General features: G+C 41.4%; 1 pseudogene across 1 annotated transcript; it reads left to right on the top strand.

Moving 5' to 3' along the window:
* The first annotated feature begins 12147 nt into the window (after positions 1 to 12147).
* Positions 12148 to 12638, top strand: LOC309540225 (E3 ubiquitin-protein ligase RBX1 pseudogene; annotated as a pseudogene). The gene has a single exon. The product of its transcript is annotated as an E3 ubiquitin-protein ligase RBX1 pseudogene (transcript).
* Positions 12639 to 18942: the final 6304 nt, after the last annotated feature.

Below are 18942 nucleotides of genomic sequence, written 5' to 3'. Positions count from 1 at the left end.
AAATTAGGAGATTAATCTTGAGATCCAAATAATGAAAAAACATATCTGGGGAAGGTGGGCCTCCTATGGATATTTAACAGGGGCCAAAATATTTCCTGGTGCTAAGCGTGGGGGGGGGGGCATGGAAAGCTCTATAAGGCCTTTATGAATGTATTACCTATGAGGATGTTGCAAATCTTAGTCGGCTATGAAGGAAAAGTACTGCGTCTAAGTCATGGGTCGGCAACCTGTGGCCCATGGGGGTCGTTGAAACGGCCCATGAGCTGCCCCCAAACTAAGCCGCCCACTAAGCGAGTCCCCACCGGCTAAACTGGCACAGACTTGCTTTCTCAAGGGACTTGCTTTCGCAGCGCCAGAAATCACATCTGCGCAGACGTGATATGGCCCACGAAGCAATCTCAGTGGGAGTGAACTGGCCCAGGCGAGGTAAACCTCGCCGACCCCTGATCTAAGTTGTTGTTGGAGAATTGGCTGAATCAGAATGATATTTCTATAATTTTAATTAGCTATATTACTTTCTTGACTTTCAAAAAGTTGGAAGTAGGAAAGCTGAGAAAATGCTATGCAAATGAATTAAATTTCTTTATGAAGATTGCTTTTATCCTCATCTTGAAAAGATACTTAGTGACCTTTCTGTCCAGTTTAAAACATACAGAAAGAGGGGATATATCAAACTGATATGAGTTAATCTTAGTGAAAATGTGAGATAATCTATGTTTGGGGTTCTGGTCTTCAAGATCTGTTAAGTCAGCTTCAAGTTAGGTGACTGGTGCTGCCACACCACACTGTCTGGGCCTGGTGTTAATGGGAACATGAATGAGTCCCTAGTTTTGTTAAATATGAGAAGAAGACTGAGAAAGGAGTCAGGAGTATGACAGCTTAAAAAGTAGCTTCATCATGAGTTTTAATATTAAATTTCCCACCATCCCATATGGTTTGAAGGGGTAATTTGCTCTTTTAGGAGGTTTTGCCCTGCAAGGTCTTTGAAACTGAGAGTTTGCTAAGAAGCAAATAAGCGCTTGAGCCAAAATGCATTGGGCTAATTTAACAATAAACATTTCCCTCATCTTTGAGATACAGTGGTATCTCGGGTCACAAACACCTTGGGTTACAAACACTTCAGGTTACAGACTCCGCCAACCCGGAAGTAGTACCTCGGGTTAAGAACTTTGCCCCAGGATGAGAACAGAAATCGCGCGGCGGTGGCATGGTGGCAGCTGGAGGCCCCATTAGCTGAAGTGGTACCTCAGGTTAAGAACGGTTTCAGGTTAAGAACGGACCTCCAGAACAAATTAAGTTCATAACCAGAGGTACCACTGTACATTTCTCTTTTACATCTTTGGGTGCTTTCTGTTCTGTGTGTTTCCTTTTCTTAATTTTTTCATAGCCCAGTACGTTTCTGAGCACAATTCAAAGTGTTGGTGTGGACCTTTAAAGCCCTAAACAGTCTCGGCCCAGTATAGTTGAAGGAGCTTCTTCACACGCATCATTCAGCCTGGACACTGAGGTCCAGCTCTGAGGGCCTTCTGGCAGTTCCCTCACTGTGAGAAGTGAGGTTACAGGGAACCAGGCAGAGGGCCTTCTCGGTAGTGGCACATCCCTGTGGAACGCCCTCCATCAGATGTCAAGGAAATAAACAACTATCTGACTTTTAAAACACATCTGAAGGCAGCCCTGTTTAGGGAAGTTTTTAATGTTTGATGTTTTGTCATGTTTTTAATATTATGTAGGGAGCCACTCAGAGTGCCTGGAGAAACCCAGCCAGATGGGCGGGGTATAAATTATCATCATCATCATCATTACAATGGGAATTTTTCACATGAAATGCTTCTGTTCCACTGCAAGATAATCATGAAGAAGACCATCATTAGTATTGAAACTCTCCATGAGATTAGAATATATACATTGTGAGATACAGTAGTTGTTCCCCTCCACTTGAAAACAGATCTTCATAGGGAGGAGTGGCAGTTGGTGTACTTGTGTAATGTTGCGAATATAAAGCGGCCCTGTGTGTGCAGGGCTATTATTTGAACTGTACTCAGAATATTTTGTAAGCATTAAGGAGCAAGTCGATACTGATAAATAATTGAGTAATCTGGGATTTGTTGGCCACACTGAGGGGCAGAGAGCAGAGGGAAGATAATTGCTATCAGTCAAGTCGACTGGCTTGACAGAAAAATAACAAAGGGGACTCAAAAGGTTGGCAGGCCAGATCTCCTGGGTGAGAAAACACCATAATCAAATACTCGTGATGAGTCATTGAGAAAATAATGAAAGGAAGAGAGAAATAGCTGGTGCTGGGGGAAGGATGCTATTTCGCTTCCCTACCCTTAAAAGGTCCCAAACGTCCTAAGCTTAAAGTGTGTAGAATTCTTCATGCACAACTCAATGAAGCCATTGCTTGGCAATGACTTGAGTCTAATATGTGAGTGCCAGAATCCAGACACTTAGTTGTGGATGGGCATTGACTACACTATACTTGCCTGCCTGCCTGCCTGCCATGCTTTTCCTCTACATCTGTATGTGTATAATATGTTGGCCAACTGAGGCAGGTATCAGATACTTTATGTAAAGTGCTTAGTGGTTTTGATGATTAAGTGCACTAGCAAATGGTGTGATGCAGAGGAGGTGCTTACCTGAACTTCTTGCAGGTGAGATGCTGGGAAGGAGAGGGATGAGTGGCGGGGAAGGTGGTGTGGTGCAAAAGCACCCTCAGGTGTACCAGATTTGCTCCACAGGTGCATTTGCACAGCACCACCCTCCCCACTGCCACACCCTTCCTCCTCTCAGTAAGTGTAATGTTTCTGAGTCCAGTCAGGAATAGTTCAATAAGACCCTCTGCTAGAACTGAAACTGCAGGCTCATGGAAAGCTCATACCAAGAACAAACTTAGTTGGTTTCTAAGGTGCTACTGGAAGGAATTTTTTTGTTTATTTCGACTATGGCAGACCAGCACAGCTACCTACCTGTGTCTAGGTTATGTGACTCCAGAGCAAGTCTTTAAATTGCCAAGTCCTTAACACTAAAGGAGTATCAACTAATAGCTTTAAAATAGCAACAGACAAATTCATAAGGATGTCAGTGACTACTGGTTATGATGATGATATGCTTATGTTTTTATATATTTTGGAAACTGCCCAGAGTATCTGGGGCAACCCAATCAGATGGATGGGTAATAATAATAATAATTGCACTCATGTCCTGTATCCAGACTTCCCATTGTGTGAAGCAAGATGCTAAATTATTTAAGTATCTGGTATGATCAAGCAGACACTTCTTGTATTCTTATTACAGTGGTACCTTGGGTTAAGTACTTAATTCGTTCCGGAGGTCCGTACTTAACTTGAAACTGTTCTTAACCTGAAGCACCACTTTAGCTAATGGGGCCTCCTGCTGCTGCTGCGCCACGATTTCTGTTCTCATCCTGAAGCAAAGTTCTTAACCCGAGGTACTATTTCTGGGTTAGTGGAGTTTTTAACCTGAAGCGTATGTAACCTGAAGCATATGTAACCCGAGGTACCACTGTAGTGCCTTTTTTTTTTTTACAATATTCAATTACAGTTTTCTGATTGGAAAGCAAAGTATAAAAAGATGCAAGGCAGCAGAGCCTTGACATTTCTCTAGAATTCCCAAATGCCTCCTTACAACTGAATATATAAAGCTCATTAGAAAGAAACACCTATTTTTAGTGATACCAAATAAAATAGCATCAAGGTGTAGGATCTAAGTTAAATATAGGAAATGGTTGATTACAACTTGTTAATGTCATCTTTGAAATCACAAGGGGGCACTCTTCTCCTGAGTACACTAAGAAATAGGCCGCTCTTGCAGAAATCCTGAGAGGTTTCTCTCCTGTTCACACTATGAATGGAACATTTGGAAAGGCCACAATTTTTTTAAAAAAAGAAAAAAAAATAGCCTGAAATCTGTTTGCACCTGACTTAAGTGGCAGCTTGCCCATGGTAAAATTTTCCAATATGGTCATATAATTTAGCTTTGTAGTGATTTTGTTCCTTTTCTTCACAGAAATTATATTTGGCTTTCGTGAAACCTGGACATATTAATGAATCCTTCTTGATATCTTAGGTGTGAATGAAGATGATTAGAAAATGCCTCATTCCTGTTCCAGGTGTCTTTAGCAAACCGCTCATAAGTCATGTTCTTCCTTTCTAGCCTGTTAATCATTAAGTTGACATTAGTTAATCCTCAGTTGGCTGGTGCATTAGCCATGTACTTTTCAAGAAATACATAATTGAAAACTTTTTTCTTTCTTTTTTTACCGAACACCAGGAGAAATCATCTCACAAATGTTCTACATGAATTCTAACTCTTTTTAAATGCTTCCTAGTGGTTGGATTTCCTTTAAACAAAAACAACACTTTGTGATGTAATGGAAAATGGCCTTCCAGATGTTGCTGAACTCCATCCTTGACCATTGGCCATGCTGGCTGAAGTTAAGAGGAATTTTAGTCCAACAGCTGTGGATGCCCATAGGCTCCCCTTCCCTGTACCACACCCATCCTGGCTTTTAGTTTTCCTGCAAGACTTGCAAGCACAATCCTACACATGTCCTTAGAAATAAGTTCCACTGAGTTCAATAGGTAAATGTTTAAACTTACTCCCAAGTAAATGTGTGCGGCTTGCAACTTTTGAAGCGTTATTATATTACCAGCCACTTAATATCTTGTCTCATGATGTGTTTTTTGGAGAAGATATTTGGTTAGGATCACCAAGAAAGTTATTCTTAATGGGCATTTCCAGGCAGACATAAGCTATCCATGATGACCCATGTTCTGGACTTCTGGTAGGGATGGGGAAATCTGTTGGTTTTGGTTCTCTTAGTTTCTCATTTTTCTAGTCTGTCACCATTCAGTTTGCCACTGTTCCGCAACAATTGGCAATTCTTTTTAAACTTCATGGAAATTTGCCAGTGTGAATTAGCTGCCTTGAGTCCCATCAGGGGGGAAAGACAGGGCATAAATATATTGTTACAAAAGTTGGACACTGCCACCCCCCACTCTCTGCCAAGTGGTAGCAAGATTCCTGGGGTGTACCTTTCAGAATCAAGATGCAGTGGAGACTGTCATAGCTTTAAGAAATGTGATTTATTCACATATTTACACCTGAGGTTAGATGGAGGGAGTCCAGGTCTTACAGCATGGTCATCTCAAGAGGAATTTACTTAAAACTGCAATATGCAATATATGTAATACATAGGACAATGCAGTTTGATTATTACTATTGAAAGAAATATTAACGGCCAAACCAAAATATCTAAATATTTAATAAAATGTTGTGGGGATGAGTATTTCTGTGACTATTTCTTTGCTTTATGAAAAATAGTCTGTGCCCCTCGAAAAACGCACCAATTTGTGGTGAGTTTTTGAAAGGGGGGAGCTCAAAAACAGTCCAAAAAGGTTTGTGGAGGCATTGTGTTGCCACGGCAACTGTACCGTGACACTTACTGTTTTGACACACTGGGCAGAAGCCACCATTGCATGGCATAGCTGCACAATTATCTTTGGTCCTGTTGCCTTGGCAACAAGGATGTGTCCCCTCCTCACCCCTTATTCAGGGGGAGGGTGGGGTATTTGGCTTTGCCTCCACTGAATTCACCACATTCATGTTATTCATTTATTTGTTCACAGAATTTTACCACATGTGATCTCAGGGTGGATCTCAATAGTCAAGTAAACGCCGTCAGTGAGATCCAATTAAAAATCACACTCAACCAGTCCATCTATTCCTCTCACAAAGCTTATAATTCCTCGAGTTCCCTGTGAAAAAGGGATTGGTTGTTAAATCACTCTGGGAATTGGCTTACTGCCCCCTGCTTACCTCTTATAATGCTAGTTTATTGTGTATCTATTGTGTGTGTTTGTGTATCTCTCAGTGTGTCTACTACACTTAAACATGCTAAGATCTTGAGAGTCAATGTAGATTGTTGGACTAGATAGCCTGGGAGACCAGAGTTCAAATCCCCACCAGGCCATGAAGCTTGCTGGGTGATCTTGGGCCAGTCCCAGTCTTTCAGCTCAACCTGCCTTCATAAGGTTGTTGTGGAAGGGAGTGGGAAGAAGCTTAGAAGAAGAAGCGAAGAAGAAGAAGAAGAAGAAGAAGAAGAAGAAGAAGAAGAAGAAGAGTAGTTTGAATTTGATATCCTGCTTTAACACTACCCTAAGGAGTCTAAAAGTGGCTAATAATCTCCTTTCACTTCCTCCCCCACAACAAACTGTGAGGTGAATGAGGCTGAGAGACTTCAAAGAAGTGTGACTAGCCCAAGGTCACCCAGCAGCTGCATGTGGAGGAGCGGAGATGCGAACCCAGTTCACCAGATTACGAGTCCGCTGCTCTTAACCACTACACCACACTGGCTTTCTTCTTCTTTTTCTTTCAGCTCAACCTACTTCATAAGGTTGTTGTGGAAGGGAGCGGGGAGAAGCTTATTGGAAAGAAGGTGGGATATAACTATGGGTGCTTCTCCACCCACTGCTCCTGCTGACTGAATGAGACTATGTCCCAGAGCCTCTGTTGCCAGACCAGCTGTGTATGCTCTTGTTCGCCATGTGTAAGCATGGAGAGATTCTTCCTTTCTTAAGCAAAATGAATCCAGAAATCCCATTAGCCTCTGGGATGAGAGGCAGTAGTTAAGAGTGTTGGGGTAAAATTGAAGATTTAAATTCCCACTCAGCCAGGAAGCTTGTTGGGTTACAATACCTCAGCCTAGCTTACCTCACAGATTTGTTGTGCGGATAAAATGGGGACTGAGCACCTTTGAAGGAAAAGTGGGATAGAAATATAGTGAATGTTAACAGCAATGGTCTACAGTTCATACTGGATGTGATGGGCAGCTTGGAAAGCCTGTGAAAGAAATCTTGTCATGCAACTGTCACCCTACCTACCACACCATGAGAAATTCTGCTCTCTGACTCTCCATGTCCTTCCCTTGGCCTATCCATCCATCCCAGCCCCTAAATACCAGGTCTTAACAATCTTGTTTGCAGCCCCAATCTCTTGTGTCCTTTTCCAGTTTCCCTGAATTTGGGATATCTTGTCTCTTTTAACCATGTTCAGTGTTTGCCCAAAGGCTCTGGATTCTACGGTGTTGGCAAGAGTTTGCTAATGGGCCTACCCCTTTCTTATGATGTATGAACCCCTGTTTTCAAAAGTCCTTTGAAGCAGCATCCCATGTAAATGTTGCTGCAGAAAACTGGCTCTGGACTTGATTTAGAAAACAACGAGACCTGATAAGTACATTTATTCCCTCTAGGTTAAAAGAAGCAAATGAAATTGTTTGCAAAAGTGAGTCCTATTAGGGGTGATAAAAATTGCTACATATTGACTAACGTAGGCTTCCTTTCTGGAATGTTTACAGAATACCTTCCTTTCTTTGAAGATCACAGTTATTTTTAAAAGGCACAATCTGGGTCTAGTTGACAGAGTGTAAGTGCTTTAGAATCTTTATTTTCCATTGTGTCTGTTTAATGTATCTTTTAAACACACGGAGAGATAAAGCTAAAATCACCTTCATGTTTATGGTTGCCAGAGATATTTACCTGAACACTGTCAACTTGAGAGTAAACTGTAGCAGATCCTATAGATCAGAAAACTAGGCTGAACTGGAATATATCTGGAAAATGTGGAGGCCCAAATCAGAACAATGAAAGATGCTGATACAGAGCAGCAGAAGGCAAAGGACAGATTCTGAGCTACAGTTTTTCAAAAACCAATGAACATAACTTTGCATTTCTTCTTGTCTAATTCGCATGTTCCACTGAACAAAGGTGCAAACTTTCTCTACACTTGTACAAATGTTTGTGTGGAAGAGCATCCACTAATTTTTACAGCTCAGCTATTGTGTATCTAGGTAAACAAGTGGACATTTCTTGAATGTATCATGTAATTATGTCAGTAAATTAGCAAATAACCAAAATAACAAAGAAGCATGAATAACAATAATGTGACATAGAAGTTATTAGAAGGAAAGTGATTAGAGGAGAACATTTCTAGAACTCTTGATGCTGAAACTCACTTGAACCATGACTAAATCGTTATTAGACCATTTGGCTCCCCCCCCCAGCTGAGCAGTTTAAGAAAGCCCCCACTCCTTTGGCTCATGCAAGCCAGAGTGGTATGGGGCTTGCTCAGTAGGGCTAGGCAATGTATTTTGATTGCTGTGTTGAATAAGCCCAACTATTTCCCCCTCCAGATGTTTTGAACTACAGCTCCTGTCAGCCCCAGCTAGTACTGGTAATGGCCATGGATTATGGGAGTCATAGTCCAAAATGGCTGGAGGATATCAGGTTGGGCAAAGCTGAATTAGCCCCAGCTCCCTGATGTCATCACAGTACCCGTTCCTCTGCCCTCTTCACCAATGATGTGGGGCAGGAGTGTGAAAATCCACATTACTATGACATCAGGATGGAAAGTAAGCTGAATAGAAGTTCATGAGAAGGACCATAGCTCAAGGAACTGTAGCAGAAGGTCTTGGATTTGATTCCAGGCATCTCCAAGTGAGGCTTGAACTAGATAGACCAGTGCGCTGACTCTATAAGGCAAGCTTCCTTTGTTCCTGTGGGGAGGAAGGGAGAGAGGGAGAGCTTGACTCAGAGCTGCCATTGTAACCGTGTCCTAATTTCACCCGCAAACTGAAATCCCAGTTTCACGTGTTTAGAAACAAGATTAATTTAATTCTACATTTCTTCCAAGTAGTAGTTTGCTAGGACCAGTTTGCTTATTATACTTCAAAGGTTCAACCCATTTTTAAATTGGCTTCTGAAGATTCAGGGCAACAACTCTGAAGAACTACTGATTTAAGCAAATCAGTCCTGATTCCAGTAAGTAGAGAAGGGAAATAAAAGGACATTTTTGAGACAATTTGCATGCAATAGAGATGGAAACCTATTAAAACTAACCACCATAGAAATAAAATGACCGGAGTGGGAATGTAGTGGAATCTACAATATCTTGAACACTGTGACAACAGTAAATACAGGATGATTATTTATCCTCTCACACATTACAGGTCAGGAACTACAGGACATCCAATTACATTAACAGGCAGCATGCTTAAACCAAACAAAGGAAATCTTTTTTTCCCTTTTTTCTTTACCAGACAGCTTGCAAGTAGCTTGTGGAATGCCATGAATATTTATCTAGAGAGTTAGCAATTAGTCACCACACAACAAACAACCTCAAAGGTTAAGTCATGAACAAAGCCATGACCAGAAATCCATTGCCCCTTTATGCTGGGAGTAAATGGCAATACAAACACAATTTGACAAATGTTTTAAAACAGAACACACTATAGGGCTCTGTAGAGCTTGCTTCCAAGCAACTGTGTACAGGAACAGGTCTCTTATTTAAACCCTACATTTCCTCCCCAGAGACATAGTCCCCTCAGTTTTATATTCACAACAGCCCTGTGCAGTAGGATAAGCCAAGCGATCATTGACTGACCAAGGAACATTCACGGCTGCCGAACTGAAAGTGGTGTCACATCCACACCACACTTCTAAAGCACTCTTATACCACTTTAACAGCCATGGCTTCCCCCAAAGAATTGTGCAGTTTCTTAAAGAATTTTGTCTTTGTGAGATCAGAACCCTTAATGAACTACAATTCCCAGGATCCTTGGCCTAGTCTGGTATTCTAAGCACTTGTCATACTAGCAAAACATTAGCCCAGGCATAGGCAAACTCAGCCCTACAGATGTTTTGGGAGTACAACTCCCATCATCCCTGGCTAACAGGACCAGTGGTCAGGGTTGATGGGACTTATAGTCCCAAAAAATCTGGAGGGCCAAGTTTGCCTATGCCTGCATTAGACAAAATAAGTAGTTAGCTGTGTAGATTGAAGCTAAGCTAGTCTTCCTGGATTGGGTCACCTCTGTAATGTAAACTGTTGTAGAGTTCTTGGGGAAATGAGTTCTTTTTTAAGTGACAACCATATCTGAACATAATTACTAGTGTTGGCTCTGTTCATCGAATCCTGAGAAACTTCTTTAGAAGGCTTCTTCACACTTGCATATTGCCCTGACTGACAAATGTGAAACTCAGGTTTATTTGGGAAGCTTCATGTGTTACATAATTATCAGGTACTGGTGTGTAGCTACCAGAACCACAGAGTCTTTCCCCTGTGTACATTCCTTCCCCTCTTCATGCACCCAAATGTTCTAGGACTAGGTAAATGACCTACAGTGGGACTGGACAAAACACTGCAGTGCAAAGTGCTTTTTTCTGTGTTTCAATCAGGCAGCCCTGTCCTTCTCTATGATTACCCTTCCCATATTGTCTCCCACACACCCACATAAGTATTCTGTGACTACTGAACATGCTCATTCCTCACTGGACAGTTTTGGAATCCCCCACTCCACTTATTCCCCCAAAAGATTCTTTGTACTTATGCCAACTTGGGGGTTAGCTTCAACCTAATTATACCTCCCCTCTTGTGGGTGGGTGATACATTTTGATTACATAATAAGAAATGGCCCTCACAGCCTGAACACTGGAAGCAGAGCAAATTATTTATAAGTACCTTTTGTAGAAGTATTTTATATGCATCCCCTGTGATGAGATTGTTGATGACCATATTTATGCAGTTTTTTAAAAGTCGCCCTATCATGTGTGGCTGCATTCACACAACTGCTCCACTTTTAGGATCTATAGGTGTTTTCATAAATAATTGTTAACTTTGGTATGTCACAAATTGCAGAGAGGTAGCTGTTGTAGGAAAAACAATGAAGAGCACCTTATGACACCTTAAAGACCAACAGATTTATTATGACACAAATTTTTGTGGACTACAACTTGTTACCATGATGCTTTGGGAAAGATTTCACTTTGGTCCACAACTGTGTTGGCATGACCAAAGAGTTGCATTTGGGGTAATTACCTCTCAGTGAAACTACAATTTCTATTGGCTTTTTACCTTACCTGTTGGGCAGACATGACAGGAATCACTAGGAAGTTGGGATTGGAATAACTTAATGAAACTATCTGGCTGTCAAAGGATTGCTAAATGCATAGACTTTATGTCTCAGATTTACTGATGCAGAGTCTCTTTAGGCAAACATGGATATCACTTAGGTGTCAATTAAAAGGATGAGCAAAACAATGGAGGCCCATTGCAGGTATCCTGCCCCACCAGGAAAAAATATGCAAAACACTTGTTTACCAGTAGACACTCTATTCAAGAGGGATAATCCTCTCTAAGTAGAGTTGACCACATACAGACAGTCATGACCTTTCAGGCAGAAACCAGATTTTCCTGCCACTATTTTTCCATTAAGGTCACCCACCTATAAACCTCCCTACCCCTCCTTTTATGTCACTTAACCCCTTCTTAGACAAATGCTCACCAACAGAACATGAAAACTTTAAAATCAGTTTTTTGCAATAACCATTTCCTGTATCCATTACATCACCCTATCACCCTCCATTGCTGTAAGATCATCTATTGAGAGCTAGGATATGTAAAACCCTTCTCCTATCACTGTCTTTTTGCCACAAGGTTATGTTCAAACTACCTTGCTTCTTCTTCTAGATTAGAGTTTCTTGTTCTCTTAGGTTAAGTATGCATGAATGTGAGAGTGCATTAGTTATTGTGCACATCGTTTGTATGCTTTTGCTTGTGATAAACTTATGAGTTATATGCACTCTGGACTTCAAAAGGCTGATTTCATAAAGCTTAAGGAACTACCTATCATCAGAAATACTCAAAGAGAAGGGAGTCCAAGATGAATGGGAGTTTCTTAAAGTTGAAATATTGAAGGCATACAATTCCAACAAGAAGGAAAAGTGGGAGGCACCTAAAGAAACTGGTGCTTTCAGATGAGCTGAAATCTAAGAAAGCTAGAAATTGCAAAGGAAGAGTATATAAAACTAGCCCACAGTTGCAGGGAGAAGGTCAGGTAGGCCAAAGCTCAGAGTGAGCTCAGGCTTGTAAGAGAGTTTAAAGTAATAAAAAATGTTTCTTTGGCTATGTTTGAAGCCGGAGGAAGAACAAGCAAATAGTAGTTCACTTGTGTGGAGAAGTTGGAGAAATACTATTGGGTAACAGAGAAGGTGGAACTACTCAACACCTACTTTCCCTCTGTCCCTTCCAACTCTACAATTCAATGATTCAGATAGCATTCTGCTGGGACTGGCTTATCCAAAATGGCTGTTGCGATGGATGTGGACACACTGAGTGGGACCAATAGTGGTGGCGGCAAGAAGCGCTTCAAAGTAAAGAAGTGGATTGCAATTACACTCTGGACTTGGGACATCATGGTTGACAACTGTGCCATTTGCAGAAACCATATTATGGATCTGTGCACAGAATGTCAAGCTAACCAAGAATCAGCTACCTCCAAAGAATGCACCGTTGCATGGGCTGCCTGCAATCGTGCTTTCCACTTCCACTGTATCTCTCGTTGGCTTAAGACTCGGCAGGTGTGTCCATTAGATAATCGAGAATGAGAATTCCAGAAGTATGGGCATGAGTAGGAGAGAGAAGACCACCAAGTTTATTGTTCTATCTTCAGATAAGCCTTTCACCTTGCAAGCAGGTTGATGAAGTCTATGTAACTTAATAGATACTTACCTTGCTTTTTGTTTTCACATTAAAATAGTTATTGTGAATAGTAATAAACATGTTTGTCTCGGGGGGTGGGGACATTCAATGATTCTAAGTTAAGGTCAATATACAACCGGGCTGGGGTCAGATGTGGAGGCAAATATTTTTCTCAGTTTGGTCTTTCAGACTTCTACCCTGGCCACACTTTCCTCATACTTTTGCCTGGGTGAAAGGTGCCCTTGAACTTTAGCAATACCTCTTGCTTGTCTGGATGGAGGGGTGTTATGTGTAGAAACCCTGGACATCTGTATGCCTGGACTGTAGCCAACTGCACAAAGATAAGAGACACATTCATTGTCCCACTCACTACTGGCGTGTGGTCCTGTAATATTTCCTACAAGAAACAAACCCCTAGGGTTAAAAATAGAGGCTTCTCAGCATGATCTTATGAAAGCTTACTTAAAACCTGAATTCTGACTTAAGTTCAATGTCCTCCTTCCTTGTGATATGCTTAGATTTACATATATGAATGACCAAAAGCAAGGGAATTCAAAACCAAATAATCCCCCCCAGCGGATAATATGGCAGCATCAGTTCTCTACAAAAGGGATGGAAGAGTGAGAGTACACCCGCCTGATAATAATGTTAAACATGGGGGAGGTGAAAACAATTGAGTGAAAATTCATGCGTGTAATATTTTGCCGGAAGTACAAGAAAATTAAAACAGTGTTTGCTGAAAACAGTGTATCATTTATTGGCCTTATCATGAGGGCTGTTCTTGTAACTTGCACAAGCAGTCCAAGACATCAGTCTCATTCAGTTAGCTTGAATGAAGGTGACACTGATACCATCAAAACTCTTTTTAAAAAATACCTAGCCAACTCCAAAGACTTCAGTAAAATTCATGGTGTGGAGGTGTTATCTCAGCCTCTGAAGGATCTAATGTTCTTTCCAGCACAGAGTTCATTAGCCAGCGTTCTACCAGCTCTGAGCCTGAAATTCTTTTCAAAACCTGAAAACAACTAGTTATAGGGATGTCAATTTTATTTTGGCAGAATTCCTGTGCTTGTAAACAGCTACATTTTTATTATGCATTTATTTAGAATATTTATGTCCCACTGTATAGCTCTGAAGGGCTCTCTAAGCTGTCTACAAAATTTCAAGGCAAAAAAATATTAAAGAGTATGTGCCATATGTTCAGCATTTTCTTTCCCTTCTTTTCACCACAAATAAATGCTCCACATCTGATTTTTTGGGGGGAGGGGTGTAGACGTGGTTGAATTTCTGCTGCCCGTGTAGCTTTTAAAGGCACAGAGGTTTTTAAGGGGAAAAATAGCAACCTTACTATTGAAGGAGTGAAGCAGTGTACACTTGTGATTCTAGACATGCTTGAGAATAAGTTCCGTTGAATTCAGTGTCACTTAATTCAGAGTGAAAATACAGAAAACTAGGCTGCAGAGCTCAGATGTTACTTTTCAAACCCAGGGTCCATAATGATGGCACAATTTTAATATCAAAATACTTTATAGAAAATCTATTGTAATTTTGAATCTTGAAGTTTAGAGAAATTGGCACTTCCTCTAAATTAAAACCTTCATTAAAATGTTTTGGGCAGAGCAGTCCTTAAATTAGGCAAGGAGAAGGAAAGGTACGTCACTGTTACTCCAAAGGAATACTGTACCATATCTTATAATCGCTCAGCAAAGAAGGGAACGGAACACAATGAAAAGATGGCATAAAAAGACACACCTGCTCTGGCACCACTGCCATAGCCCATCAACCAGGGACTATGCTAGTAATGACACCCATGTACTCTTCATACATGGGGGGGGGGCAAATGGGCACACAACAATGGGAATATGCACCCAGCACACTCACAGCATGCAGATAGGCCACTTTGTGGGTCTTCTACAGTTGAAGAGCAGGATACAAATGTTTTAAATAAAATAAAGGGGACACACAGCAACACTGCAGCTCCACCAGTCCCAGAGGCTTAACCAGAAATAAGGTCACTACCCTTAGTCCCCTTAGGCACTTCTGAAACTCCTCGTAAACACTGTGTTCTGTTGGTATATCTGAGGCATTCCATCAGTGTATTTTTCATGGCAGCAGCATAACTAGCATTCAACTGGTATAGAAAGGCTTTTAACAAGCGCTTTGGCCTCTTAGCCATCATATCCCAAATCTAGGACAGTGTTGTTGATGACAGAAATATGGTTGAAAAATGAGGGAAATGGGGGGGGTGGCAGTTTGTAACACTGTGGAAATGATGGTGAGGCTTCTTCTTAAAGTTCTCTTTTCATTGTGCAGGGCTAAGATTGTTCTCAACAGCAAATTCTCCAAATTATACAAGCCCCATTTCTTTCTTTGAAATGGAAGGCAAAGTAGACAATGACCTGTAGCCAGGGACAGTGCACTTTCTGAACAGATTAATTAGCATCCCAAAGGTCTTCCAGAAACAACAATTCCCTGGTGGGGGAAGAGGCTGTAGTGTGGTTTGGACAGTCCCCAGTTGGTGCTTTCATGAAGAAATATAAGTGACCAGCGACACAAATCTTCTTAATGCATCCAACCCTCCAATCCACTTAACATGAATTGTTTGTATATTTACTAGGGTGCCAATCTGCACTATACATTTAAAGCATTATCACACCACTTTAAACAGTCATGGCTTCCCCCATTAATCATGGGAACTGTAGTTTGGGAAGGATGATGAGAGTTAGTAGGAGACCACCACCCAAAGCTACAATTCCCAAAGCGGCTTAACAATCGATCTGCCTTCCGAAGGACGTCTGGGAATTCAAGCTCTGTGAAGGAAAGAGGGATCTTCTAACACCCTTAACAAACTGTAATTCCCAGGATTCTCTAGTGGAAGCCATGGCTGTTTAAAGTGGTATGATTCTGCTTTAAATGCATAGTGCAGGTGGGATCTAGAAGAGTTGCAATTCTATACATGCTAACTTGGCAGCATACCTGGTCGAATATCAGGGCATTGAGGTTGCTGTCCTTCAGGGTGAATGCTTCCAATCCAACCCATCAATTTTGAAGTTACATGGCACACTATGGGAAGCGCCGTAGCTCACCTGTAGAACACCTGCACTGCATGCATAAGGTCTGGATTTAATCCCAGGCATCTCTAGGTAGGGGTGGGGAAGACCCTGCCTGAAACCCTGGGTAGGTGCTGCCAGTCAGTGGACCACTGGTCTTTCTCAGTATCAAGCCGCTTCCTATGTTTCTATATATATAGTCCTTCCAGGTGTTTGTTTGCTGTGGGACTGGTGCTGTTCATGCATGCAAGCTTTTCTCAGCCTCCACATGACATCACTGGCATCAAAATGTCAGCCTATGCATCCGTCCCCTTTCATCTCGATATACCCTTTAAACCTGATAAGTTACAAGCCCTGCTGTTAATGACCCATTGCCAATATTAAGCCCCCATCTAGAAGCACCCATACAGAATGGCAGACAAGAAGAAGCCTGCAACCATCTGTGTATGAGCCAGAAAACTCTGGCTTCGATTAAGAATAGTGAAAGCCTCAAAAGAAGAAATTGAGAGATGTAAAATACAATTCCAAACTAATCAAACTTATATCCTGGCAAGAAGCCATTATTCAATTAGAGTTACAAGTATAGTCTGTGCAGCTCATGCCAGAAAGAGATATAACGTTATAAGCATTTATTTCTGCTCAGCAAGATATGAACTTTCTCTCCATGTATAGAGGCCCATGTCTTATTCGTAAGACAAATTTATATTTTCACGGTGACTCAACATTAGCCGCAAGTCTTCATCTCTGCAAAACAGCTCAGCATTGTTTTCTTCAACCCCCCCCCCGAACCCTTGCATCTGTTTTGGTTACATCCATCTTTTGTTTTTAATGCGACAACTAGGTAATCCACTCTTCACATGTCCCATTGAATTCAATAAAAAATGGGAATTCTGTTTAATTCAATGGTGCAGCTGGGCAAACTTGTGTCCTCTCATTCTGCACAAATTTGCACAACGGCATTGTGAGAAGAGAGGACTCAAATGCACTCATTTAGGACATCCAGTCCCAATAAGGCATCTGCGTTCAATGACACTGAATCCCTCACCTGCATTTTTGTCTGTATTGCAAATGTAGGAATGAAAATCATGAGGTCAGTGCAGTCAAGGCAGTATACAATCTGCGAGGAATGATGTCAATGCAGGAAGCACCAAACGGTATTAACAAAGCAATCCTATACTTACAGTATGTTACTGCAGGTCTGGAGTTTTGCCCCACTAAACTGGTGAAATGGTCACTGAACCCAATGCCAACTCAGAATGTTTGGATGTTTTCCACTCCTACCAAGGTTAATGGGAGGGAAAGTTCTCCTCCCAGTGTCCTCCTATACTTCTGGTTCCATTAGCAAATACAGGGACTTTTGCTTGTGCAGCTGCTTATGTATTGCTGGTATAGTATCATGCTATGTTAACCTTTGTAACTTTCTTGCAATAAAGTGCTAAACTGGCAGCATGAGAGTTTCCTGTGCAAATGTATCCTAAAAGTAAGGTAAAGGTAAAGGTACCCCTGCCCGAACGGGCCAGTCTTGACAGACTCTGGGGTTTGTGCGCCCATCTCACTCTATAGGCCGGGGGCCAGCGCTGTCCGGAGACACTTCCGGGTCACGTGGCCAGCGTGACAAAGCTGCATCTGGCGAGCCAGCGCAGCACACGGAACGCCGTTTACCTTCCCGCTGGTAAGCGGTACCTATTTATCTACTTGCACCCGGGGGTGCTTTCGAACTGCTAGGTTGGCAGGCGCTGGGACCGAGCAGCGGGAGCGCACCCCGCCGCGGGGATTCGAACCACCGACCTTTCGATCGGCAAGCCCTAGGTGCTGAGGCTTTAACCCACAGCGCCACCCGCGTCCCCATCCTAAAAGTACACATGCACATATTATTTTATTCTGAGTAATAACAGAGAATAACTCCTCTGATAATATCTGTACCTTCCATTTTATTTGTTCTCACATACTTCTAGTCAGATATAATTATTTCCATATTGCATCAGTACAACGTTACGTACACTTCATGGATGGCGATTCCAGATTTCCATGTCATGGTTTTCAGAATAGTCTCTCTTCTCCCTCTTCCATGGTTATTCACTATTTTATCTCCCAACCCTTATGCTTTTCCCTCTACTTATTTATTTTTGTTTATGTCTTTACCATTTATGTGTTCTAATTTCTTACTCCTTGATTTAGTTAAACACATGGAATAATTTTATCACCTAGAACAGGATAATTACTGTGAATGAAGAATAGGAAAGGTGGCAAGTTATTTCAGGGAAACTATTTAGGATATAGAATATGATCTTGTACAGGTGACTCTAGGGGTGAATCTTGGCTAACATACCAATTAAGATGCACTGAAATCTCTGTAGATTATGAAAACTTTAACCTGCTGAATTCATGCCCAGTGTGTTATCCAGCTGTTAAAGACACAGTACCTTTGTCAGGGGAAAAAAGGGATAACTTCAGTGTGCCTCCAGACTGTCAATATTTTGCAGGAGGGATTTGAGCACAAACTGGGAAATTAAGGTTTGCATAATTAAAGTGGATTAGAGTGTTCTGTTGACCTAGCACCACAAATCTACTTTAAAAAAAGAGACTGGCTTTTTGCAGTTAGGAAAGTGACAATGAAACGTATACAAAAGTGTGGAATAAACAATTGATTAACAGGAAGACATATAAACAACACACAAGCAAATCAAGATGAATGCTCATTGTCATATACTCTTCCTACAAACAAACGCCTGATAAAGATCAGTACATTCTTTCTGCTGTGTAAGCTTTGTGCAAGCAAACCAGAATAAATGTTCAATAAAGAGGTAATATGGAGGAACTCTTAGTGAGTCACTGAAGGTACTCTGTGTACCCTTGAGTTTTAATTTATTTCCCTTGGACCAAGCCTACTCACAAAATTCAAACTGAAGGCCATTGTCCTAAAAATCCACACCAAACTAGATTTTTTAAAAAGAAAAACCCAATTACAGTTCCATCACTTTATGATTGATGCCAAAACCCAGGATCTTGAAACAATTTCTTCAAAAGCAGAGTTAAATTGAACAGAACTTAGTACTGCCAAATTCAATATGAATCAAGGATCTTTAATAATTTATATAGGAAGAATGTGGGTGCCAATTCCCTCTTCCATTGTAGTGCTCTTGTGCATTTAATAGCTGCATGTCGGGCAGAAATTCAGATGATGAAGTTTTTCACTTCACTATATGTAGCTCAATGCCAGGAAAACATCAGTGGCTGAACTTTTGTCTGTCATTCAGTTGTTAATGGCCTTGTCAGAACCAAAGTTGGCAACCCTAGTGAATGCAACACTTCGCCAGAATTCAGTTACAGTGAACTT

Source organism: Podarcis vaucheri (assembly GCF_965113315.1).
Source record: "Podarcis vaucheri genome assembly, chromosome: 9".
NCBI classification, from domain to species: domain Eukaryota; kingdom Metazoa; phylum Chordata; class Lepidosauria; order Squamata; family Lacertidae; genus Podarcis; species Podarcis vaucheri.
This window is presented reverse-complemented; position numbering and strand designations above follow the sequence as displayed.